A 25,428-nucleotide genomic window follows, 5' to 3' on the forward strand; every position below is an offset into this window, starting at 1 on the left:
CTTCTTAAATACTGTTAATGCTACCATAGATTGCAAAAGGGATGTTGTCACTATCGGTTTAGATGATATGACTCATGAATTTAATTTTTCTAAATTTAGTAGACAACACCGTGAAGAAGAATTACCTAGTAAGGATGAAATTATTGGTCTTGCTTCTATTGCCGTACCTCCTAGTGATCCTTTAAAACAATATTTGCTAGACCATGAAAATGATATGTTTATGAATGAAAGAAGGGAATTAGATGAAGTATTCTTTAAACAGGAACCTATTCTAAAAAATAATTTACCTGTTGAAATCCTAGGGGATCCTCCTCCACCCAAGGGTGATCCCGTGTTTGAGCTTAAACCGTTACCTGATACTCTTAAATATGCTTATCTTGATGAGAAAAAGATATATCCTATTATTATTAGTGCTAACCTTTCAGAGCATGAAGAAGAGATATTATTGAAAACTCCGAAGAAGCACCGTGCTTCTATTGGGTGTACTCTTGATGATCTTAAGGGCATTAGTCCCACTCTATGTCAACATAAAATTAATTTGGAAGAAGATGCTAAACCAGTTTGTGATCATCAATGCCGGCTGAATCCTCAAATGAAAGAAGTGGTAAGAAAGGAGATACTAAAGCTCCTTGAGGCAGGTATAATTTATCCCGTTGCTGATAGTCAATGGGTAAGCCCTGTCCACTGTGTCCCTAAGAAGGGAGGTATTAATGTTGTTCCTAATGATAAAGATGAATTGATTCCTCAAAGAACTATTACAGGTTATAGGATGGTAATTGATTTCCGCAAATTAAATAAGGCTACTAAAAAATATCATTACCCCTTACCTTTTATCGATCAAATGCTAGAAAGATTATCTAAACATACACATTTTTGCTTTCTATGGTTATTCTGGTTTCTCTCAAATTCCTGTGTTAGCCAAAGATCAATCGAAGACTACTTTTACATGCCCTTTTGGTACTTTTGCTTATAGACGTATGCCTTTTGGTTTATGTAATGCACCTGCTACCTTTCAAAGATGCATGATGGCTATATTCTCTGACTTTTGTGAAAAGATTTGTGAGGTTTTCATGGACGTCTTTTCCGTCTATGGATCTTCTTTTGATGATTGCTTGAGCAACCTTGATCGAGTTTTGCAGAGATGTGAAGAAATTAATCTTGTCTTGAAGTTGTGGCATAAAGTTTCTGAAAGAGGTATTGAAGTTGATAAAGCCAAGGTTGATGCTATTGAAAAGATGCCATGTCCCAAGGACATCAAAGGTATAAGAAGTTTCCTTGGTCATGTCGGTTTTTATAGGAGGTTCATTAAAGACTTCTCAAAAATTTCTCGGCCTCTGACTAATTTATTACAAAAAGATATACCATTTGTCTTCGATGATGATTGTGTAGAAGCATTTGAAATACTTAAGAAAGCATTGATTTCTGCACCTATTGTTTAGCCACCTGATTGGAATTTACCCTTTGAAATTATGTGTGATGCTAGTGATTATGCTGTAGGTGCTGTTCTAGGACAAAGAGTTGATAAGAAACTAAATGTTATTCAATATGCTAGTAAAACTCTAGACAATGCTCAAAGAAATTATGATACTACTGAAAAAGAATTCTTAGTAGTTGTATTTGCTTGTGATAAGTTCAGGCCTTATATTGTTGATTCTAAAGTAACTATTCACACTGATCATGCTGCTATTAAATATCTTATGGAAAAGAAAGATGCTAAACCTAGACTTATTAGATGGGTTCTCTTGCTACAAGAATTTGACTTACATATTGTTGATAGAAAGGGAGATGAGAACCCCGTTGCAGAAAACTTGTCTAGGTTAGAAAATGTGCTTGATGACCCACTACCTATTGATGATAGTTTTCCCAATGAGCAATTAAGTGTCATAAATGCTTCTCATACTGCTCCATGGTATGGTGATTATGCTAATTACATTGTTGCTAAGTTTATACCACCTAGTTTCACATACCAGCAAAAGAAAAAGTTCTATGATTTGAGGCATTACTTTTGGGATGACCCACATCTTTATAAAGAAGGAGTAGATGGTGTTATTAGACGTTGTGTACCTGAGCATGAACAGGAACAGATCCTACGCAAGTGTCACTCCGAAGCTTATGGAGGACACCATGCTGGAGATAGGACTGCACATAAGGTACTACAATCTGGTTTTTATTGGCCTACTCTCTTCAAGGATGCCTGTAAGTTTGTATTATCTTGTGATGAATGTCAACGAATTGGTAATATTAGTAGACGTCAAGAAATGCCTATGAATTATTCACTTGTTATTGAACCATTTGATGTTTTGGGCTTTGACTATATGGGACATTTTCCCTCCTCTAATGGTTATACACATATTTTAGTTGTTGTTGATTACTTTACTAAGTGGGTAGAAGCTATTCCAACTAGTAGTGCTGATCATGACACCTCTATTAAGATGCTTAAAGAAGTTATTTTTCCAAGATTTGGAGTCCCTAGATATTTAATGACTGATGGTGGTTCACATTTTATTCATGGTGCTTTTCGTAAAATGTTTGCTAAATATGATGTTAATCATAGAATTGCATCCCCTTATCACCCTCAGTCTAGTGGTCAAGTAGAATTGAGCAATAGAGAACTCAAATTAATTTTGCAAAAGACTGTTAATAGGTCTAGAAAGAATTGGTCCAAGAAACTTGATGATGCATTATGGGCCTATAGAACTGCATATAAAAATCCTATGGGTATGTCTCCGTATAAAATGATCTATGGAAAAGCATGTCACTTGCCTCTCGAACTAGAACACAAGGCTTATTGGGCTATTAAAGAACTTAATTATGATTTTAAACATGCCGGTGAGAAGAGGTTATGTTATATTAGCTCACTTGATGAATGGAGAACCCAAGCCTACGAAAATGCCAAGTTGTTTAAAGAAAAAGTTAAAAAATGGCATGACAAAAGGATACAAAAGAGTGAGTTTAATATAGGTGACTATGTATTGTTATACAACTCTCGTTTAAGATTGTTTGCAGGAAAACTTCTCTCTAAATGGGAAGGTCCCTACGTTATCGAGGAGGTCTACCGTTCCGGTGCCATAAAAATCAACAACATCGAAGGCACAAATCCGAAGGTGGTGAACGGTCAAAGAATCAAACACTAAATCTTAGGTAATCCCTTAAATGTTGAAACCAACGTCATCGAAACCATAACCCCGGAGGAATACATAAGGGACACTTTTCGGAATGTTTCAGACTCCAAAAAGGAATAGGTATGTGGTACAGTAAGTAAAACGACTCCAAAACAGTTTTTAAGGCAATATTTCTCCGTTTTGGAATATTTAGAAAAATAGAAAAATACGCAGCAGTCTGGGAAGGGCACGAGGGCTCCACGAGGGTGGAGGGCGCGCCCTACCCTACTGGGCGCACCCCCTACCTCGTGTGCTCTCGGGACCCCGTTTTCGTACACGACACGTATTTTGGTCGGTAAAAATTCATTATATAATCTCCCGGGTGTTTTGACTCCTGTATCACACAAAAATCTCCTATATTTGTTTCGAGCTGTTTTTCTGACAGATCTAGGTTATCATGACGTCTCCAAGTGCCACCAAGGACAAGTTCTTCGAGAAGGTTATCAACCCTTCCCTCGCGGAGGTGCAGCGACACCCTCAAACCATTGAGATGCGTGATGGGTTGCTGCACATCCATGATGCTGAGGGACCAAAGGGGACCGGAAGCCTGGAGACGAGGCTTGAAGCAATGGAGCAACAAGTTTTCAAGTGTCAGGGGATGGTGGAGCGTGGACTCAACTCCAATGACATGATGATCGCAGAATTCACCAACAAACCCAAGCTGGATGCCGACAACATCGGGGAGACCATCTTCAAGCTTCACGAGAAAATTGAGCACCTTCAAACTCAAATCTATGACCTTCAAAACCAAAACTGTGAGTATGAATATAGATTCAAAAGGATGAGTTTGGCTGCAGATTTGAGGATCCCGAAGACTTGGTCATCCTTCTATGATGGTGAGCCTATGCCTTGCAAGGAGGACGACAAGCCTACGCCATCAACAAAATCACCAGCGTCTCCACCAACAAAGAAGAATTGAGTATCTGTATGGGCACTCCACTTGGCAACTGCCAAGCTTGGGGGAGTGCCTCGGTATCGTATCACCATCACTTTTATCTTTACTGTTTTTCTTAGTTCGATCCTTTTGGTAATATCTTGATCTAGTAGAATAAAAGTTCTTAGTATGATCTAGTTGTGAGTTTTGCTTTATTATCCTTCTATGTAATCGAGTTCGTGAGCTATATAATAAAGATTAGTGTTGAGTCAAGGGCTTGATTATTTTGCCATGATCCTAAGGAAATAAAATAAAAGAGAAAGAAATAAAAAGAAACAAAGAGATCATATGTGTCTTATGGAGAGTAATGAGCTCACATAGAAAGAGTATGATGAATAAAATTTGTTGAGGGTTGACAAACACAGTTTTGGTCATCGTTGCAATTAATAGGAAGTAATAAAGAAAGAGAGGTCTTCACATATAAATATAGTATCTTGGACATCTTTTATGATTGTGAGCACTCATTAAGATATGACATGCTAAAGAGTTGAATTGGACAAGGAAGACAATGTAATGGGTTATGTTTTCTTACATCTGAGATAAATTATATTGTCTTGGATCTTCCAACATGATGAGCTTGCCTTTCCCCCTCATGCTAGCCAAATTCATTGCACCAAGTAGAGATACTACTTGTGCTTCCAAATACCCTTAAACTAGTCTTTCCATAAGAGACCACCATATCTACGTATGGATTGAGTAAGATCTATCAAGTAAGTTGTCATCGGTGCAAGAAATAAAAATTGCTCTCTAAATATGTATGATTGATTGGTGTGCAGGAAATAAGCTTTATACGAGCGTGTGATATGGAAGTAATAAAAGAGATAGACTGCATAATAAAGGTCCATATCACAAGTGGCAATATAAAGTGATGTTCTTTCGCATTAAGACTTTGTGCATCCAACCATAAAAGTGCATGACAACCTCTGCTTCCCTCTACGAAGGGCCTATCTTTTACTTTTATCTCCTACATTGCATAAGAGTCATGGTGATCCTCACCCTTCCTTTTTATATTTTACCCTTTGGCAAGCACAATATGTTGGAAAGATCCTGGTATATATGGCTAATTGGATGTGAGTTTTCATGAACTATTACCGTTGACATTACCCTTGAGGTAAAACGTTGGGAGGCAAAACTATAAGCCCCTATCTTTCTCTGTGTCCGATTAAAAATCCATACCCATAAGTATTGCGTGAGTGTCAGCAATTGTGAAAGATTATATGATAGTTGAGTATGTGGACTTGCTGAAAAGCTCTTATACATTGACTCTTTCCTATGTTATGATAAATTGCAATTGCTTCAATGACTGAGATTGTAGTTTGTTAGTTTTCAATGAAGCTTAAGATTCATACTTGATATTGTGATTGAATTATTACTCTAGCAGTAGAGATTATATGACAAGAATTATATAAGTTGTTGTTCTAAGAATGATCATGATGCCCTCATGCCCGTATTTTATTTTTATCGACACCTCTATCTCTAAACATGTGGACATATTTTTCGATTTCGGCTTTTCGCTTGAGGACAAGCGAGGTCTATGCTTGGGGGAGTTGATACGTCCATTTTGCATCATGCTTTTATATCAATATTTATTGCATTATGGGTTGTCATTACACATTATGTCACAATACTTATGCCTATTCTCTCCTATTTTACAAGGTTTACATAAAGAGGGAGAATGCCGGTAGCTGGGATTTTGGGCTGGAAAAGGAGCAAATATTAGAGACCTATTCTGCACAGCTCCAAAAGTCCTGAAACTTCACGGAGGATGTTTTCCAAATATATAAAAAATACTGAGAGCAAGAACCTCACCAGGGGGCCACACCCTTCCCACGAGGGTGGGGGGCGCGCCCTACCCCCCTAGGCGCGCCCCCTACCTCGTGGGGCCCCTGGTGGCCCTCCGGTGGCCTTCTTCTGCTATATGGAGTCTTTCAATGGGAAAAAAATCATAAGACATCTTCTCGGACGAAACTCCACCGCCACGAGGTGGAACCTTGGAGGAACCAATCTAGGGCTCTCGCGGAGCTGTTCTGTTGGGGAAACTTCCCTCCCAGAGGGGGAAATCATCGCCATCGTCATCACCAACGCTCCTCTCATCGGGAGAGGGCAATCTCCATGAACATGTTCATCAGCACCATCTCATCTCAAAACCCTAGTTCATCTCTTGTATCCAATTCTTGTCTCCAAGTACGGGATTGGTGCTAGTAGGTTTCTAGTAGTGTTAATTACTCCTTGTAGTTGATGGTAGTTGGTTTAATTGGTGGAAGATCATATGTTCAGATCCTATATGCATATTAATACCTCTCTGATTATGAACATGTTTATGCTTTGTGAGTAGTTACTTTTGTTCCTGAGGACATGGGAGAAGTCTTGCTAATAGTAGTCATGTGAATTTGGTATTCGTTCGATATTTTGATGATATGTATGTTGTCTCTCCTCTGTTATGTGAACGTTGACTACATGACACTTCACCATTATTTGGGCCTAGAGGAAGGCATTGGGAAGTGATAAGTAGATGATGGGTTGCTAGAGTGACAGAAGCTTAAACCCTAGTTTATGCGTTGCTTCGTAAGGGGCTGATTTGGATCCATATGTTTCATGTTATGGTTAGGTTTACCTTAATAATTTTGTTGTATTTGTGGATGCTTGCAATAGAGGTTAATCATAAGTGGGATGCTTGTCCAAGTAAGGGCAGCACCCAAGCACCGGTCCACCCACATACGAAATTATCAAAGTACCGAACGTGAATCATATGAACGTGATGAAAACTAGCTTGACGATATTCCCATGTGTCCTCGGGAGCGCTTTACATCATATAGGATAAAGGATTGGGCCACAAAAAGGATTGTCTAGGCTTGATGTTTGTTCAGGCTTTTCCTTTGCTACAAAAAGGATTGGGCCACCTTGCTGCACCTTATTTACTTTTGTTACTTGTTGCTCGTTACAAATTATCTTATCCCAAAACTATTTGCTACCACTTATTTCAGTACTTGCAGAGACCGCTTATCGTTTACCTTGCTGGAAACCGCTTATCATTTCCTTTTGCTCCACGTTGGGTTTGACACTCTTACTTATCGAAAGGACTATGAGAGATCCCCTATACTTGTGGGTCATCAAGGCGTAGCATGAAGAGTGTCTCTCTCAAATAACCCTGCAAGCAAATAACAAAGAGTATCTTGTGTCCACAACACACCAAATACATTTGTAAATTTTATAGGTGCACTAGTTATGTAAAGAGATGGTGGTACAAATGTAATATGGATAGAAGATATTGTTTTTGTAATAGGAACAATAAAAAACAACAAGTATAAAGTAACAAAAGTGAGCACAAACAACATTGCAATGCTTGAAACCAAGGCCTAGGGTTCATAGTTTCACTAGTGTAATCTCTCAATCGTGCTAACATAATTAGGTTATATGGAAATCCCTCAACATGCGATAAGGAATCACTCCAAAGTTCTTATCTAGCAGAGAACATACGAAGAAATTGTTTGTAGGGTATAACACCACCTCAAAGTTATCCTTTCTAATCAATCTATCGAGCTATTCCTATAAGTGTCACAAATAGCCCAAGAGTTCGTACTAAAATAACTCCATATGATACACATCAACCAACTCTAATGTGACCTAGATACTCCAATGTCACCACAAGTATCCATGAGTTGATTATACGATATGCATAAAAAACTTCAGATTCATAACATTCAATCCAATAGAAAGAGTGCCCCAAGATTTCTACCGGAGAAACAAGGACGGAAACATGCATCAACCCCTATGCATAGATTACCCCAATGTCACCTCGGGAATCCGCGAGTTGAGTGCGAAAACATACATCAGGTTAGTCAATAGAACATCCTATTGTCACCATGGGTATCGATATGCAAAACATACATAAAGTGTTCTCAAATCAATAAAAAATTTCAATACGATAATAATGAAATCTCAAAGGTAAAACTCAATTCATCACAACAAGATAGAGAGAGAAAAACACCATATGGTCCAACTATATTATCAAAGCTCGTAATACATCAGGATCGTGCCAAATGAAGAACACTAGAGAGAGAGAGAGATCAAACACATAGCTACTAGTACAAACCCTCAGCCCCGTCGGTGGACTACTCCCTCCTTATCATGGTTGCCACTGGGATGATGAAGATGGCCTCTAGTGATGATTTACCCCTCCAGCAAGGTGCCGAAACAGGCTCCTGTTTGAGTTTTTTTGGATACACAGGCTTGCAGCGACGGAAGTCCCGATCTAGGGTTATTTCTGGGGGTTTGTGTATTTACAGGATTTTTTGGCATCGGTCTCACATCCAAATGAGCTTTGAGGGGCCCACTACCCACTAGAGTGAGCCAGGCCCCCCCTGGTGCACCTAGGTGGGTAGTGGGGCCCTCGTGACTCTTCTGGCCCTCCCACGAAGCTTCTAGTGCCTCTTTTCTTCCAAAAAATAATCAAAAAGTTTCGCTGCATTTGGAGAACTTCCATTTCTGCACAAAAAAACACCACGGTAGTTCTATTGAAAATAGCGCCAGTTCATGTTAGTTTTGTTTAAATGGTATAAAATTGCACCCAAACCATATAAAAATTGGTGTATACATGGCATGAATACTTCATAAATTATAGATACGTTGTAGACGTATCAATGGACAGGTTGTTGATGCGAGGGCCCTACCCGCTGCAGCTTGCCGTTGTTGGCGAAGTCAACAAGACCCTAGATGGTGGGTCTCCAAGCCTCCATCTTGTCTGCTATAGGAGGAAACACTAAGGGTAGCTGGGCATGGGCCAGTGCTTCTTCAGGCATGGAGGGCATGAAGAGGTGCGGACAACAAGAGGTTCGCTTGCTTCCACCTGACTTGGAAGTAGCACCATCTCTCATCTGTGACTGCCGCATGTTCTCGCCATCTCGCTGGCACGCACGTTAGTCTTAGGGATCTCAAGGATGACCAATAGGGGTCTTTCCATGAGGATGCTTGGAGGTGCCGACATTGTGGCGCTGCTTGTCGCCGGCTGTCTGAGTGTGTGCGTCGGCGTGGGTGTCTTGGAGTGCACCCTATTGTCTCGGGAGTTCGCCACGCCGCCTGCAGGCAGTGTGGGTCTGTCCTTGGAGATGACGACTGGTGGTGTGGTGCGGACGATGCCGCTCGCCTGGTTGTGATCGCTAGAACATCACAGAAGCTGATCTTGGCCTCCGTCTCCGCCTCTACCACCCCCGTCGCCAACTATGCCGTCGCCCATCTGTGAGGGCATTGGCATCCTGGATGTTGACGTAGTGCCCACCGCGGCACCCTTATTCTTGGGAGCCATGATGGTGAAGTGGTTGATGAAGCTGATGCGCTAACTACTGATCCTGGTTCGCTCAAGCGATTCCCCTACTTGGCATGCCAGAGATGTCATTTGCGGGTACAGCCATCTATGGGATCCTGGAAAACCCTTTGTGGTTCGGCGAGGGAATCAACATGTACAAAGAGCAGGGTCAGTAGAGAATGCACAGTGTTTTACCCAGGTTCGGGCCGCTTGTGAAGCGTAAAAGCCCACTCCTGCTTTGTGTGTTGATTGTGTGTAGAAATCCAGCTACGAGGAGCGCATGTCCAGCAAGGTACTCGAGGAGTGCAGCTACGCACGTAGAATGGAAAGAGTTTCAGCCTTTGTTAAGGTAGCCACAGGCCTCCTTTTATTGATGAAGGGGCCGCTATAGTGGATAAATAATAATTCTACATTGTAAATAGTGGTTATAGTGCTAAATACCTAAAGCCGACGAGTTAGGACAAATGCATTAAATGCATTGTGAGTTGTCTTGCGGATGGAACTCCCCGGCAAGGTTGGTCTCTCCTTTTGTGTCGTTCACCCATATACCTTCTATTCCTTCGACACATCACTTGGACGCGTGTAATTAAAGTTGTATCTTTAGATATGAGCAGCCTCATGCCCAGACCGGGTTCACCTATAAGCCTGCTCGCTCGAAATCTAATCGAGAAGTGACAACCTGATCGATGAGGTGGGGCAGTGGCTAAGTAGTGGAACCTTGCCGAGTGTGGGGCTTGCCGGGCTTGGTCAGCCCCCTTCCAGCAAGGACCTTGCTAGGTCCCTAGGCTAGTTTCTTGAGTATTTGTGATCTCCGGCAGTAACTTTGATATTGGTCTTCTTGATGCGCTCCTTGATCTCATGGAGGGTGGCTTCTCTGGAGCCGTATATTTAATATTCCTCACCTCCAATATCTAAGATCTTCTTTGCTTCTTCATTAATCTGGTCTCGTGTTTGTATTCTGTTATCTCTAGTCAAGCCTTGCCACCGGGAAGGTCACTACTGCATATGCATAAGCCTGGGTATTAAGGACCCCATTCTTAATACACCGAGAGCCCGCATGTCCTAGCCTTCGATGCCAAAGCCAACACTCTGAAGCTTTTGCTAGAAGATATACATCAAGATGTGGTCCTGCCAAGAAATCTACCATGTACAGGAGTCGATACAACAAACATTTATGTTTGTTGTCCTGACTGTACACAGGCGTGTTGGCATCGCATAACTACACCAACATATAAAGCAAGGCCAAGACAGAGAAGTGGCTCTTTGAGAGATCAAAGAGCGGATAAAGAAGACCAAGACAACCCAAGACAAACAAGATATCACCTTGGGAAAGCCTCCCTTGCCGGGCAGGAGAGCCTGGCCGGGCCGAGACCGCCCTAAGGACAAGTCCAAGATTTCCCCGGCAGGCTTGCCGAGTCTGCCAAGGGAAGAACTCCCCGCCAAGGCACCACCGCACCATGACGCAAATCAGTTATCCGTGCGGTGTCGAGCCCCCAAGTGATTATGTGGCTTCTAGTAAGCACGTGGTAGCCATTCAAGAGACAAATTACCTTCATATGGCATCCGTCCAGAGGTGTGTCAAGCTGATAAGCAGAAGATGACTAAGCTGATGACAGGCTTGCTGGGCCACATCCTCAGCATGACAACCAGCAGTGCATTTAATGTACTTTGTCCTAACTTCCAGAGTTAGGTATGATAGCACTTTTAGCTATCTAATCACTACATAAGGACTATTTTGCCACTATGGCCACCCCTTAAGCTATAATAGGAACACTACTAGGGAAAACCTTATACACAGAATCTTAGCAGTAGCGCGGGTCAGGAAGAGGAGCTACTGCTAATTAGCAGTAGTGTGGGCCCCAAACAGGCGCTACTACTACCGACTTAGCAGTAGCGTGGCTCGGTAGAACTACGCTGCTACTAAAATTGCCCGACCTTTCCCGCCACCCTAGGTTTAGTAGTACTGCTCCCGCGTTAACCACACTACTGCTAAAATAATAGTAGTAGCATGGTTTTTTTGCAGGTCGCTACTACTAATTTTGAAACTGGCCACATGGCAGGCCCCGCTTAGCAGTAGCATGTGTACCAGTAGCGTGCTGCTGCTATCTTATTAGCAGTAGCGCGTTTTACTCCCAACGCTACTGCTAAGCCACAGCCATACCACCTTTTCCCTCCCCCTCCCACATCCTCTCTTCCTCACTTTCCCCTAGCTCCCACCTCCTCTCTCCCTCACTTTGCTTCTTCCTCACTACTTCTCCCCCGTTACTCTCCTTCTTCTACCTACCTTTCTCTCTCTTTATTACTCCTAGCTAACTACACCACCTCCATTAATGCATCTCCTTTCTATTTTTCCTTCCCCCTCCACTAGTTGAACTTGTCTCCTCCCAAACTAGCTAGCCAGGTATATGTAGCATTTAGTGAAGTGACCTATCTACCCCTTGTCAAGAAGCGCTTTGTCCACTTTTGATCTCCCTAACTACATCATCGTCTCATCGTGCTCGATCTCGAGATAGATGATTAAAAATTTATGCTTTGGGGATAATGGAAATATGTTTATGTGTGTGCGATATCACATAATCGGGCAATATGATGGAAATTGTGTGCGTGGCATGAGTTGACCCCGAATTGTGCTTGTGAGTTGCCTATGTTTTGTCGAAATGTCGATTTATTTCCGTTTCGGCGAATTCCGGGAAAACTCTATATGTCCTATTTTTAGGGAAGGTCATGCCGAATTTTTGTATGACTTTGATGCATGCATGAATTTTTATAATCAATTTGTTTATTATTATCATGCAGGCGTTCATGATGGTTAGTGGAACGATGGTGGACAGGTGGTTGCGGTCGGCGGTGCACGACATGAAAGAAAATAACCTGACAGAGGTTTTATGTCTGTGTTGAAGATGCAAAGGACCAGTTTGGTACGACCCCTATGATGATTGTCGTGTCAAAGCGCACCTGCTCATGACTGGTTTCATGGATGGCTATACTCGATGGATAAGTTAAGACGGGGATGATGATGTTGAGGATGCCGACGGGGCAGGCGATGACGACACGGGGCAAGACAAAGAGATGATCGATAATGGCGGTGGAGAAGGGGCCGAACATGGTGGCAGGGAAGAGGCCAGACATGGCGGCGGAGAAGGGACTGGACATGGCGGTGGAGAAGGGGCTGGACATCGCGGCGGAGAGAACATGGACTCCACGCCACAGAATTCGCTGGTACTAAGTTCAATCGTGCGGGACCCTCATGTTCAAGCACTGCTTTGCAAGGAGACGAGTACTGATAGAGCTGCTTCTCGAGAGGAGGCCAAACTGCAGGAACTGGTGGTAGACTCGAACACTCCATTGTATCATGGATGCAATCCTGAGGTGACCCGCTTGAGTTTCACGCTCCAACTCCTGAAGACGAAGGCTAAAAACAGATGGACCGACACTAGCCTCGATGAGCATCTCAAATACCTAAAGGATGTTCTTCCCGCGGGGAATCTAGGTCCTACTATTGTGGATGAGGCCAAGAAGATCATGTGCCCTCTTGATCTGCCGCACATTAGATACCATGCATGCATCAACGATTGCATAATTTATCGGAAGGAGCACGCGGAAAAAACAAGTTTTCCGGTGTGCAATGCTTCTCGATACAAGAAGGCTGGGAAGAAATCTCCCCAGAAAGTTTGATGGTACTTACCGATCACTCCCCGCATCTAGAAGTATTTCGTAGATCCCAAGGAAGCAAAGCTCATGCACTAGCATGTGGAGAGGAAGAAGCCCGACGATTGAGATTATCCGAAGCTGAGACACGTTGTGGATGGAAGCCAGTGGAGGGCGTTCAACGGAGAATATCTGTATTTCGCATGTGATGCAAGGAACAGCGTGCTCGCCGCATGTACCGATGGCATGAATCTGTTTGGCAACTAGAACACCAACCATAGCACATGGCCCGTGTTTGTATGGATGTATAACCTCCCCCTGGTTGTGCATGAAGTCAAAGTACATACACTTGAGTATGCTGATTCAAGGGCTGAAACAACTGTGAAATAATATTAATCTGTATCTGGGGCTACTTCAAGAGGAGTTAGACACGTTATGGAAAACACCGGCCAAGACATGGGACGCCAGCAAAGGTGAATATTTCTATATGAGAGCCGCGTTGATCACAACAGTGCACGATTATCTCAGTTACAGATATGTCACAGGCCAGGTGTGCCCTGGATATTGCATATGCACACGGTGCATGGATGATACGACTTCTCAGCAGCTAACATCAAGGAAAGATGGTGGGTCCGGGAAAATCGTGTACATGGGGAATCAAAGATTGCTCGAGAAGGACGACCTGTGGAGAAACCGTGTAGATCTATTCAATGGTGAGGCTGAGCATCGAGGACCTCCAGATAAGCAGAGCGTCACCGAAATTGATGAGCTATGGAAAAACTGGGAACAGTGCCGTGTGCCAGGAAAGACGATGAAAAAGGCGCCGGAGCCGCTGTTGAAGGTATGGAACACGAGGTCTGTTTTTTGGGACATGGAGTACTCGCACAAACTCTACATGCCTCATTGCCTTGATCAAATGCATATCTGTAAGAATGTCCTTGAGAGCTTGCTTGCGACACTGATGGACATGCCGGATAAGACCAAGGATGGGTTGAAGGCAAGAAAAGACTTGCAATATTTGAAAATTAGGGAAGATCTGCACATGCCGCCCCATAAGAAGTCAGAGGAGACAGAGACGGAGACAGATGCGCAGGAGAAGAAGGGAAAAAAGTAAAGGAAGAGGATTATTGGCCCCTTTCTTGCTTCACCTTAAGTCCGGCTGAGATTGATCAATTCTGCAAGTGCCTTACCAGAATCAAAGTTAGTTCCAGTTACTATGGCAAGATAAGCAGATATCTAGACATGAAGAAGAAAAGGTTTAGCGGGATGAAGTCCCAGGACTATCATGTGATGATGACGCAGATACTACATGTTGCCCTTAGAGGGATAATGGACAGGCACGTCCGTGACACGCTTATTGTCTCTGCAATTTTTTTGACGTCATCTCTCAAAAGTCGATGAGTGTGAAGCAGCTCCGAAGGCTACAGGAAGAGATCATTGTGATACGAAATGAGCTTGAGATGTACTTCCCGCCCGCGTTCTTTGACGTCATGGTGCATCTATCTGTCCATATTGTGGACGACATAATAGACCTGGGGCTCTCATTCCTGCACTACATGATGCCATTTGAGAGGATGAATGGGATCATCAAGGGATTCGTTCGTAACATGCCCCGTCCAGACGGATGCATCGTCCAGGGCTATCTGACACAAGGGTGCATCTCTTTCAGTGAGAATTTTCTATATAGCACATACCAGCCGCCTGTTGTTGGTTTGCCCGTTAACAAGCACGATGGGAGGATCGAAGGAGAAGCTCACTCCAACAGTCACAAGGAACTGCATGTGGCCTACTCAAATCTACACAACGACTTTGACTAAGCAAACTTGGTAGTGCTACAACACCTAGACCAGGTAGATCCATTCGTGGCACTGCACAAAGAAACTATCACAAAGAAATATCACGGCCAGGGGGCATGCAAGACGGACGCCGAAGTTACTAGAGAGCACAACTCGACTTTCCTGCATTGGTTCAAAGAGCATAACGTTGCTAATCCCCCGGAAGAGGGCACTAAGGACGGATTGCTCATATATGCCTTAGCACATGGCCCCTCGCCCAACCTCGTCACCTATCAAGCATACGATATCAATGGATACACATTCTACACGGAGGCCAAAGATATGGACATTGATGATCAGAACTCGGGGGTGATGATGGAATGCATGACCGGCAGCGACAACGGCACAACTAAGAGATTTTACAGAAGGGCCAAGGAGATCTAGGAGCTTGACTACTCTGGGCTGCACAGCGCGATGATGTTCCATGTCAGATGGGCTAAGAACGTCGAAAGAGAAAACCGGTATTTCACTACCATGACTATACCCGACGCTAAGAGCACTACCGTGAACGCCGCAAAAAAGGAGCCATGGGTACACGCTAAGCACTTGACACAATGCTTCTTCATAACCGACCCCTGCTATCCCGGTCATGTTGTCATGAGGAGAGGCAAAAGGAACATCATTGGAATGAATGGAGTCGCCAACAAGGAAGACTACGACCAGTATGGCAACCCAATGAGGGAAGATGACAATGACGATGAAGTATACGTCAAAAGAAGAATCAATACTACATTACCTAAGTAAGATCTTACTCCATGGAAAAGGAAAAGTCATAGTGAGGGGCTCAATTATTCTTCAATGAACAAAAAGGGAAAGAAGCTCACTCAAAAACAAAAACATCGACGCTGAGGAACCGTTATAAGTCAAATGATGTAATATATATGTTCCTATTTTGTGTACACACTTAACCATTATGCATGGGTCAAATGATGTAATATATATGTTCCCATTTTGTATGTATACTTAACCATCAAATGATGCAATATATATCACCTTAGTTATATAAATTGTATCACCTTCCCTTCGTTCCTGCTCTCGGAAAAAAGGAAGAGAAAATAAAAGAAAAAGAAGAAAAGAAAAGGGAGAGAAAATAAAGGAAAAGAAAATAGAAGAAACAAACAGGAAAACTGTTGTAGGTACTGGTTATAGCAGTAGGACTTTTCTGAAGAAGAGCTATAGCTAGTCAAAGTAGTAGTAGCGCCGTCTGGAGAAACATGCTATAGCTACATGTGATAGCAGTAGCAGTTGTTGGCTAATCGCGCTATAGCTAAATTAGCTATAGCGTGTTTCGACTGCTATGTTGACTTAACCCCCACAAATCTCCACTCTTTGCTTCTTCCCGCCTCTCCTTCTTCCCCCAAATCCCCACACTCTCTTCCCCCCTCGTCGCCATCGGAGCCCTGCCCTCGCCACGCCGTTGCGCTCACCCCGACCCCCTGACCCTGGCGACCTCGCCCTCGCCACCGACCCCGACCCCGGTGCTCGCCCAGACCCCCCGACCCCGGTGATGTCGCCCTCGCCACCGGCCTCCCAACCTCAGCCATCGTCAGGCCTGCCTCCTCGCCCCAGCACCCTCTGTAAGCCCCCCACTGCCCCTCCTCTCTCCGCTAGCTAGGGTTCTTCGGTTAATTTAGTTAGGTTTTAGTTAGGGCAGTAGGTTATTTTGGCTATATTATGAACCCTAGGTGCAATTTGAACCCTAGTTAGTATGAACCCTAGTTAGTATGAGCCCTAGTTAGGATTAACCCTAGTTAGTATGAACCCTAGGTTTTAAATTAGGATAGAAATTTAGGATTAGGTGTTTTAGGTGTAGTTAAAAGAAAAAAACATAATTGATTATATAGCTTTCTTGCATTTTTTTAGTTTAAGCAGTTGTTGCTATTTAAATTTTATAGTGCTAGTTAGTTAATTAGAATTAGTATGAAATCTAGGACAGATTAGTTAAAGCAACCATGCATTACTATTTAAATTTTTTAGTTTAAGCAATTGTTGCTATTAAAAAACCGAATTAGTATGAACCCTAGTTAAAGCAATTGTTTTGTTTCAAAATTAGGTAGGCTGGATTTAGTTTCAAATATTGTGAAGAAAAATGACTTGTGCTATGTGGACATGTGATATTTGGAATTTTTTTCATTTCAAATTTAGGTAGGCTAGATTTTTTAGTTGCAAATCACTCTTTCTTTCTTTTATATGCAATTTTGAAGTGGACATGTGATATGTGGACATGTGATTTGGACATGTCATATTTGGAATTTGGTCATGTCATATTTGGACATGTGATGTTTTGGACATGTCATATATGGAAAATGATAATTATGTGCAGGGTAAATGATCTGAGTGGCCTATGTTTAGCCGGAATGTTGATTCATTCCCGTTCCGGTGAATTTCAGGCGCTCGATATGTCCACTTTTTAGCAAAGGTCATGCCGAAATTTTTCATGAATTTTCGCATGGCTTGTGCTAGAAAGTATGCATATCGAGTGCTGGGATATGCTGGGAAACAACATTCCGGAAAACATAGATCTTTTTTATGTCATTTCTCATTTTTTTTATTGTTTTAGAATTAAATGAGGAGAATTAATCGTAGGAAACATATGGAACAACGAAGAAACCGGGTCTTTTGACCAAGATGCAGACGAGATGGATTATGATGGTGAACAACAATAACTCGACCTTTTGTCTGCTAAGCACATTCAAGGTTTGTAGTTCAGCCTCGATGATGTTACTGACTCCGACATCGACACCGACGGTGCCGGCACTAATGGCAGTGCCGAGACCGACGGGGAAGGTACCGGCGCCGATGCCGCTACCGAAAAGATGCAGAAGAAGCAGAGGATACGAAAACCTAAGAAACTCGGCATCGGACAACTGGTGAACACAAAGATGGCCCCTGGCAAGTTTGAGCCATTAGAGCCTGAAGAACCTCGCAAGTGCTATGGGAACCAAGTAGGATGCATCCTACGGGAATGCGCGAGCATCAACAACGATGACTTAAGGAGTAAAGAACATTTGAGGCAGTTACTCCTAACGAAGTTGAAAAAGATATTCAAGTTCCCCGACCGGGATGATCACATGGAACAACCATGGGATGATCCAAAGATGAAAAAGATTCACAACCACGCCATGGGCATGTTCAGCAATGATTTGGCCTCTTGGAAAGGGAGGGTGAAACGAGCTATTGAGGCTAAGGAACCCATGTCCAAGATTCTGGAGTAAAATCCGACACTTACGGAAGAGGTGTTCAAAAAGTTCAAGGACACTTGCGCTACCCAGGCAGCCAAGGCTAAGGCTGCGAAATTCAAGAGCCTTCAGCAAAGGAACATGGGGAAGCATCGCCTCGGAAGCCGTGGCTACCTTACCAAAAGGAACATATGGGATAAGGAGGATGCGGAATGTGAAGCCGCGGGTCTCCCAGACCCCTTTGCGAAGTTCACCAACCCCTTGGAGCGAGACTTCATTAGGGCCTGCTACAAGTGGGACAAGGAAAATAAGGTTTTTTACACGGACCAGATCACGAGGAAATTGATTAGAATACTGGTAATATTCTTTTACCACCTTACATTTAGCTCCTGATCAAGTCGACTACACATTCGTAAATGGTTCACATTCCTTTTGTAGGAGAAGCAACACCAGCTTGCAGCCGAAAGCCGACCTTCGCCAATGAGGCCCAAGTGGGACACCCCTGTCAACTGGGACTTGAACGAACTTAAGGGACTCCCTTTGGGCCAGTGGCCGCAATATGGACTTGTGTACAGCGCCGGAGACGACGCCATGTGGAAGGTGTTCTACAACGAGGGCCTAGAGGCCAAGAAGCAGAAAAATAAGTTTAGTCAGGCGGATATCGACAAGAAGGTGAAGCCTGCGTTTGAGAAAACAGCAGCTGTGGACGTGAAAAAGCAGCCGTGGAGAAAAATGTGTTGCTACAGCAGGCAGTCGATGCAGCTGTACATGCCTGTAGAAACGATTTCTCTACTAACTTGATCCCGACTATCATCAACTGGACGAAGGAAAACCCAGAAAAGACGATAGTTGATTTCTCCATGCTCAGTTTTGTCGGGAGCAACTCGGTGAACAACACCACCACACCATCACCTGCTCACACAACCGGACCTCCTCCCGCACCTGCACTCACACCCGCTCATAGCAACCCATCCTCAGTCTCTGGCGCGCTCACGGTAATTACATGCCGCACCAACATATATCTAGAATATTCCATTTTGGTTGCCTTTCAGATGTTTTACGCCGTAGACATGTGTTTGCAGGTCGACGAAAGCCCGTGCACCGTACTCTACTTGATCAAAGGCCAGAAGGTGGATGTGGGAAAGTGGTGATAACCAAGCCCTTGGAACTCACGTTCGATGGCCAGCCGATGCCTGGTGGGCACTTCAGGGTTACCTTGTCAAGTGTGAGCACGAGGATTTGCCTCCTCCAGTACGGCTAGGGGAAGGGGACGACGAGACCCCACCGTGGATTAGAAGCTGCAAGGATTGGGGGCTGCTATTGCCGAAGAATCTTCTTCATCTGGAGCCGGCCGACAACACACCAATAACCACACAGCAACAAGCAGGTATGGACACCACCACCCTGCCTACGCAATTACCAACACCTGTAGTGCCTGGTGAGAGCGGCGGACGATGTGATAGAGGGGCTCTAATAGTGGCTAATGTAATCGCCTCCGTAGAAAAAATAATGGATGATGAGATGGAGGAGGACCCAATGAGTTTCCTCAATATAGGTGCCTATGATGGTGAGTTAGATATGATGAGTCAACCATATGACGAATCGGGCTATCAGCATGCTGATGAGGATATGGATGATTGGCCCGGGAAGGAACATCCTAACAGGGATTGCAAGAAGTATTTCTTCATGCAATCCTCATAGGAGACGCCTGAAGATGCCGCCTCAACACAGGCTCAACTAGCCGGGGGTCGTACAGTGCTTGGCCCGACAACACTGGGGCAGTGGTTAAGGAATGGTCTGGAAGGTCAGCCCAAGAAAAAGGAGAGGAAGATACCGGGGAAGATAGGCTCAGCTGCCTACAAACAAGCCAGAGCACATAGCAGCCAGACGGTAGAATTTGAAGAGCGTGTACCCCTAAAACGTGCGGCCATGTTCCAGTTAATGGGCGATCCGATGCTACTGCCAAAACCGCTGGAGGCACTATCAGGGGATCTTAGGAGACTGCACGACCATGTGCTGTCGACTGAGAAAAGCCTACTAACCTCGAAGGATCTAGCACATCCAAGATACGCAGCTTGTGTGCCTGAGGGGAAGTGCTACGTCGACACACGGCCAGCGAAGGTGTTCTTCCTATGATTTGGCCATTTATTCTAGATGTTTCTGGCAAGGCTACTTGATTTTACAATCGTCCGCCTTTTTGCGCTACATATGAGCTGCATCATGAAGAGAGAAGAAGTCTCGCAAACCTGTGTGGCGGATCCATGCTACATGCATGAGTCCTTCTTGAGTCTTGGTGACTTTGAGCGTAAAACTGCTAGGGAGTACCTCGAAAACTTCATGGTATAGAATAAGGACCAGGAAATTGTCCTCCTGCCTTATCATCCAAAGTAAGTGAGTGCCAGACAACCCTTTCATACATTTCAATCATTCCTTCTCACTCATATGGAGAATAAATTGAGGTGTTATTCCCCACAACAAAGTGTGTGCCGTCCTTATCGTTATTTACTGGCGAGTCTCCCACGCCATATATGTCAACCCTACTAGAAACTACGAGAAGAAGGACTACACCCACATAATGAATATTCTAGATGATGCTCTCCAAGGCTTCAGCTTGAGGGGTGCACACCTGTAGATCAGGAAACAAAGGAACAACTTCTACTGCATCCATGTCCCCAAACCAAGCAAGAATGATGGATCCTACCTCCTCCATCTCATGATGGAGTTCAGAACAGATCACCAAAAGCTTCGCATGACAAGAAGAAATGATGATCATATCCGCAAGTGGGTAGAATCTCATAGAGAAGCGGATTATAAACTTAGTGGTGACTTCTTTCGCATCTAGAGGGACATTGCGATGATCTTCATGAAAGAAGTCATCGATGAGAAGGGGATGTTCCACCACGGCCCTATATCATGAGCTGACGTTCGAACTCGCATAGGCATGCAACGTCACGACCTCACGCCGTTGAAGAAGCTAGGGTCCATCCTTGATGATATGGAGGGATGGAACTTCTAGTGACTTACGATGCCAATGCTGATGATATGTGTCGGTTGAACTTGTATAGTGTCGGCGTTCTGGGAATGGGGTTACCCAAATTGCCTGCCCAGGGCCCATGGCATGGCTCTGTCAACGGCCATTTATGGGCCAGCTTCAGCAACAAAAACCCAAGACTCTCGCGAGGGGCCAAGCCTCACAAGGCGGACGACACCAAGACCTCCCTGGGGGGCAGTCTCAATAGGCTGGCACTCGAGGGGTGGAGATATCAATGCAAGGTGCACCTCGCGAGGTTCGTATGACGTGAGCCATGATGACCAAGGCCAGGTGGGCACCAACGAGCGCAGTGTACCCATTTCCTCTTTGGTGCTAAGGAGTCAAGCACAGGCGCGGAGTCCTAAGGGATCAGCTAAAGGTTTCCATTCCGGTGCAACACGACCAATACCGCCAGGATGGCAGGACAGAGGTCATCGCGGAGCCCACAACGGCATCACGACCAGGAGATTTTGCAGGCGAATACTACTTTTGTCAAGATAGCAGGTACTAGTTGTCCCCCTTTGAATTTAGCTGTTGTGGGATCCCTTCCCGCCTTACATTTGGGAAGAGGACCAAGGCCACTATAAATAGGACTTAGCCACCACCATAGGGGGGACGGATCATTCAGATCATCCTCACACCCACCGGCTCATCGAGCGCAAGAACACCTCTCCTCCTAAGGTTGTTCTCCACTATACTAGTTTATCCTCAGCCCCTCAAGACCAATCCACCACAAAGCAGGAGTAGGGTTTTACACCGCAATGTGGCCCAAACCTAGGTAAACTGCGCTGTCTCTTGTCTCTTGGGTTTGACGAGTTAGGCCGTGGGATCGGTGAGCAGGAAGGTTGGGGAGGATGAGTTCTTCGCACGCACCCCAGTGTTCGAACATATCAAGGGTCTGTGGAACCCTAGATCAGACATTTGGCGCCCCATGTAGGGGTGTGTCGGAGCCTCTTTTCCATAGACCGATTCGCCACCGCTCCATCACTTCCATGGCCGACGCCCTTCAAGCCCGTGCTGAGTGTCCGACCGCCCTCGCCACTCGCGTCGCCCAAATGGTGCCTGCTGGCAAGCCTCCCCGTCGTTCCCCGTCGCCCGCCGCCAATGCCTCCACCGGCCTAGTGGGGCATGAGCAGCCAGCTTCATCACCGCACCCCTGTATTCTATGTGATGGGCGCACCGCCACCCTGTTGCTGACCCCAGCCGGTTCGTAGTCTGACGCTCGTCACAGCCTAGCGAAAGCGCATGCCGCATTTCTCATGGCACGCGAGCTCCTGCGCTATCGCCCCATCGACGACCTCTATGAAGATTGGCTGGACCGCATCTCCAAGCTCATCAACGTCGCCGGGGGCTCTCCTGCACCGTCTCTCCTGTTGCCTCACCAACCGCCTGTCGCGAGTGACGTAGCTCATGGAGCGCCTCCTACACCGCGAGGCCCCAAGAGGTGACCCACTGTGCAGGGTGCCCGCACGGGAAGAAGAAAGCTGCCAGGTGGTCCAGCGGCCGCAAGCAGGGACGCGTGCGTTCCCAGCACCTCCATGTCAGGACCGCGCTCCACCTACTATGGTGGCGCGCGAGCCCCAAGATCAAGTTCCACCCCCGTGACGAGCACCCGTGACCACTGTGGGCTGCTGCGCCTTAACCCCAGAGCTATGCACTGTCGTCTGGCTGGGGAAGTTCAAGCCCGACCTACCTCCACGCTATGACGGCACCCCGACCCAACGGCGAAGAGAAGGTTATGGCGAACTGATTCCCCATGGCCCTCAAGGATGGGCACGTTCTTGGCACCTGAACCTTCCCGTGGGGTCGATCTCCTCCTGGAGCGAGATGCACGAGCGTTTCATCGCCAACATCCAAGGCACTCGGGACCGCCCTCCTGCCGCGGGTGACCCACGGCGCATCAAGCAACAGGCAGGGGAGACCCTGCAGAAGTACATCCAGCGCTTCAATAGTGTTCATATCAAGATCCCCAAGGTGTCGGACGAGGCCATCATCTCCGCATTCACTGATGGAGTCCGCAACGTCAAGACGAAGGAAGAGCTCGCCATGCATGAGGACCTGCGCATGGCTCTTGAGATGTTCAACATGGCAACCAAGTGCGCGAGAGCTTAGGAAGGATGGCTCTCCCTCCTCGAGCTCCTAGAGACCGAGCTGGAGGACAAGAAGGCCAAGGCCAAGGACGTGAAGTGCAACGGGGCGGTCGTGCTCGCGGTTGAACCTGAGATGAAGCGCGACTGTGACCACTTGGAGTCATCCAAGAGCAGCCGTCCGTTCTGCATCTTCCACAATGTGCACAACCACAACACCAATGACTGTTAGGAGCTTAGGGCCATCTGCGACGGGCGCCTCGGCCGTGGCCCCAAGCGCAGCGATCGAGGCTACGGTCACGGAGGAGGCCGAGGCGGAGGACGTTGGGACGACCGCGACCCCCGCCACGAGTGGTGTGACCAGCGTCGTCAGGAGCGCTAGCAGGCCCAATCTCGCGATGGCGCCTGGAGGGATCAGCCACATGAGGATCGTCCTTAGGGCAACGCTGGCCACCCTCCACCACCACCAGCGCCAAGACGGAACAACGACTACCGCAAGGATGAGGGGGCTGGGGGCTTCCAGGAACCTCGTTCCATAGCCTGCATCCTGGGCGGCGCACAGGCCCTAGCCTCTCATCGCATCTTCAAGCAGTTAGCCCGCGTGGTGAATGCGGCCCTTCCCAAGCTTGAGGCCACACGTTCGCTCAGGTGGTCCCAATGCACCATCACCTTTAGCTCGTCTGACCAGCTCAAGTGTGCGGCAACTACCGGCGCCCTCCCGAGGCTTTGCTCACCCATCATCAGCAACTTCTTCGTCACCAAAACCCTCATAGATGGTGGTGCGGGGCTCAATGTTCTGTCTATCGAAACATTCGACTAACTCTAGGTGCCCTATGACCAGTTATAGCCCACCAAACCCTTCTCAGGAGTCACCGATGGCTCCACCACCCCGATAGGGCAGATCCACCTCTCTGTCACCTTCGACCAGCGCGACAACTACTGCACAGGTCTCATCGACTTTGATGTCGCCCACATCCATCTTCCATACAACGCCATCCTTGGATACTTGGCCCTGGCCAAGTTCATGGTAGTGACTCATCAAGGTTAGAATGTCCTCAAGATGCCAGGGAGCCACGACGTCATCTCAGTCGCTTGCCAGGAGAAGGACGCAGTGTGCTCCCTTGAGCGTGCCTTCTAGGCTAGAGCTGTTGAGAACCCCGACAACGAAGGCGCCATCTACCCTCCCGAGGCTCGGATCCCAAAGACGAAGAAGCAATTGCTCCGCCAGGAGCCTCAGGGGAGCGGGGCATTCGGCAGCACCACCTCAGGACCTGCACCCACGGATGGGGCGCCTCCCTCCCTCTCATAGGAAGCCGCGCCCGGCACCCCCCACAGGTTGGCCTAGGGGGCTCTCTTCTGGAGGGCCTCTAACTTAACCAATGTCATGAGGGAGGCACTTGGGCACCATGTGGAGGTGTGCTTCAGCGCACATTTCCCCCCGAGGGCACAAGGCTCGAGATGCCAGGTGCTCCAGGGTGCATCACCAAGGCAACCGAGGAGCTTCAAGAGGCAAGAGGCATGCGCGGTGATCGTCACCCGCCAACCGGCACGGCTCCTTGTCCTGGCGAGGACAGAGAGCTACGCGTCTGCATCAACATCCTAGGGCTCAATAGGGTTGCCTCTCAATGGCTATACTGGCCGTCGTTTGTTGGTCGGTGCGAAGGCCCCCCTCACAGCTACATTCACATGCCTTTTGGCTTGCCGAACGCGACTGTTGCATTCCAGCGCCACCCGCGGAGTGTCATGGCGGCTCAGGAGACCAGGCACCAGGCAGTCCTGGCGGAGATGGCGATGGTTCTTTGTGAGTCCCCAGGGCCTCTGGAGCCTCCTGAGGCTCAGGCCCCAGGTGGCTCGTGAGGAGCGACTTCTTTAGCATGCATCTTCAGCTACTTCAACATCTCTTCAGCAATGGTGGCAGGGTACATTTTCTGGTTTTTTCACTTGGCGGCGCCCCACGGGCTGCATTATCCCCAGATCGCACAGGTCTGTCCCTGTGGCATGTATCTTTTTTGCATCTTCTAGTCGTTCAGCTGGGAGCGCACCTCAGGCTGCATCATCCCCAGGATGCGTGGGTCTGTCACTGTGGCATGTATCATTATTTGCACCTATTTAGAACCGGCTTACTTCCTTCCATGAGTTATTTTATCACCTGCTTGCCTGATGTCTTATCGCCCTTCACGGCCTCCCACGCTGCTGACCGACCTCTTGCTCATCCCACAATGGGGGCTGCACATGCCGGCACGACGCTTAT

Source organism: Triticum urartu, chromosome 4 (genome assembly GCF_003073215.2).
Source record: "Triticum urartu cultivar G1812 chromosome 4, Tu2.1, whole genome shotgun sequence".
Lineage (NCBI taxonomy): Eukaryota > Viridiplantae > Streptophyta > Magnoliopsida > Poales > Poaceae > Triticum > Triticum urartu.